Raw genomic sequence first — 2535 nt, 5'->3', positions numbered from 1 at the left:
CCCACCCACCCAGGAGAGCCCAGAGCAACTGCCCACGGGCATGTGCACGCCCTGCGCCCATCACTAGGCTACTCGGCGCCCCAAGAGGCAGTGGGGCTGCAGACCAGCTCCTGGCAGAGACCGTCCAGCCAGCACAGGTCTGAGGCTTCTCAGCCACACCCCTCGGCCCCAGGGGGTCCAGGCCATGCTGGGGGCGTGGCTGGAGGGCCGGGGTGGCCACTCTCTCAGCCCGCTTCCCTCACACGCCCACCTGTCCCCTCCACCTGCCTCTGTCCACCCAGGAGCCCACCCTCCTGGAGGCCACAAGCCACGTCTGCACTTGTGGAGTGACAGGCTGAGGCACACACACACACACACACACACACACATCTTGCTGCGTGGGCGGAGGGAGAGCTGTGAGTGCTGCACAGGAGGGGTCCCCGGGACCCAGGGCACAGGTGGGGAACCTGAGGGCTGATCAGGTTCGGACTCAGGCCACCACCTCTGCCACTCCCCACAGGCCGGGCATCTCCGTGAACAGAGTGGTGGACAGCAGGGCTGACCGGGCACTTCCACACACGAGGCAGGACGTGGAGCTGCCTGCGCGGGGCCCCAGTCCGGGCGAGGCGGGTGTGTCTCTGCCTGGGCAGCCTCGGGTCCGTGACGGGCTGTCCCCCAGCTGTCCTGCCGTTTCCCCCCAGAATGCAGAGCCCCTGCCCTTCTCCATCCTGGGGGCTGTGGGGCAGAGCTGAGCTCTAGCAGGCGCGTGCGCGGCCCCGCCGGACAGAGTGGGCTCTCGCCCCAGATCCTCTGGGCTCCCGGGCTCCCCAGGCCGGCAGGTGGGGAGGTGAGACGCCCCCTCCCCGGGGCTGCTTCATCCCCCGAGGGTGTCCTGGGCCGTGACGCAAGCAAAACACACTGGGAGATAAGCTGGGGAGGAGGCTGCCGGCCAGGGCTGGCCCCGTCCCAGGGCACGGCCGCGGCCCCCGGGCTCCGCGCTCGGCTCAGAGCAGGTCTTTGTGCCCCAATCGCGCAGGTGCGGGGGTGGACGGGTCCTTGGCACAGCGCGGCCCGGGACCACATGTGACAGCTGCTGCTCTGTGCGCCGCCCGCCAAGGTCTCTGCCTGGCATAAATGGGGCGCTGGGCAGACAGCGGCAGAGCTCGCAGCGGCACTGGGCTCTCCTCCGCGCTCCGGGCTCCACTCGCCTGCCGGCCACCGAGAACCTGGACGCCGAGGCTGCCCGGGTAAGGCCCAGGCCTGGCCGGCCTCCCTGCCTCCTCCCCAGGCCCGTCCCCGTCCCCTCCCTCCCACAGGACTCCTGCAGCCGCCGGCTCGGCCCCGCAGCCTGTCCCTGCGCCTCGCAGGACCTGGCCCGACCGTCCTGGCACCTGCGCCTCGTGGGCCCCGCAGCCGCTCGCCGTTCCGCCTTCCTATGCATATACTTCTTTGAGGGTCTGGCCTGAAGAGGTGTAGGCATGGGAAACCGGGGCGACGAGGTCTTCCCACGCCGCAGAGCCCGCCACGGCCTCCACCGCGCCTGGACCTGCCTCCACATCCCCCAAGCTGGGTCGGGACGGATGGGGGACAGCAGGCCCGGGGGTCCTGGCCCTCCTCCTCGGGCTGGGGTGGGCGTCACGTCGGGGGGCGAGATTGGTTAACCTTTGCCTCTGTGTGTGCCCAGGAGCCGCGGATGGCGTGGTCCAGGCCCTGCCCCGCTGGCCTGTGCCCCCGGAGTGTGAGCTGAGGGGCTGTGCAGACCCCTGCCCTGTGGTGACTGTCGCTGGGGCTGCCCTGAAGTTACAGAAGGTGCCGGAGCAGGAGCTGGGACAGCTCGTCTGGGACCACTGCGGGGTGTGGGTCCAGGGCTACCGGTCTGATGTACGGAAAAGCTGGGTGGGGGGTGTCTCCCGTACCTTTGCTGAACCTGTGAGTGTGGGGTGATTTTCTGATCAGGAAAATGCCAATAAAGATACCGATGTGACTTCACTGTGACTTTGCTTTAAAGCAAATCTCCTTCCAGTGTGTGTGTTTCCTCTCGTCCTGTCCTGGCAGGGGGGTGGGGTGAGGGCGGGTGTCAATGGAACTTTAATGAAATGATTCTCAGACTCATCAGCTGGGGGGGGACAGGGGCGTTTTGATGACCTTTCTGACAAGCAGGGTCACGGGAGCAGGACACACCCAGGGCCCTGGCAGTGAGGTGGGGGGGCCAGAAGCCCCGGGGCTGGAGTGAGCGCCCACGGGGGGGTGCCCACTAGCACTGCCTCGGGGCACCAGCCCAGAGGCCTGGCGGGAGCTCCAGGTCCAACCTTGGTCTTAACTTCCTGCGGTAGGAAAAGGGCCCAAAGGAGCCCCCGGAAGCCAGCCCTTGAACCGTGATGGGCAGGCTTGCGGCTCATCCGCCCGGCAGAAGGGGCTCTCGGACAACAGGCTCCCTTCATCAGTGGTCGCCCGTGGGCGTGGACATGGGCGGCACCTCCCTCTGAGGGCCACGGCCTCCTGCGAGAGGGGGAAAGGGATGGCCCGCAGCAGGGAAGGCAGGGTGGGCAGCCCCCC

General features: G+C 68.2%; 1 non-coding gene across 1 annotated transcript; it reads left to right on the top strand.

The window, feature by feature from the left end:
- Positions 1398 to 1477, top strand: MIR202 (microRNA 202). Its single transcript, NR_035399.1, has one exon. It is a non-coding gene; the product is annotated as a microRNA 202 (primary transcript).

This window comes from Sus scrofa, chromosome 14 (assembly GCF_000003025.6).
Source record: "Sus scrofa isolate TJ Tabasco breed Duroc chromosome 14, Sscrofa11.1, whole genome shotgun sequence".
NCBI classification, from domain to species: Eukaryota; Metazoa; Chordata; class Mammalia; order Artiodactyla; family Suidae; genus Sus; species Sus scrofa.
Note: the sequence above shows the minus strand (reverse complement) of the source record. Positions and strands in the feature narration are given on the sequence as shown.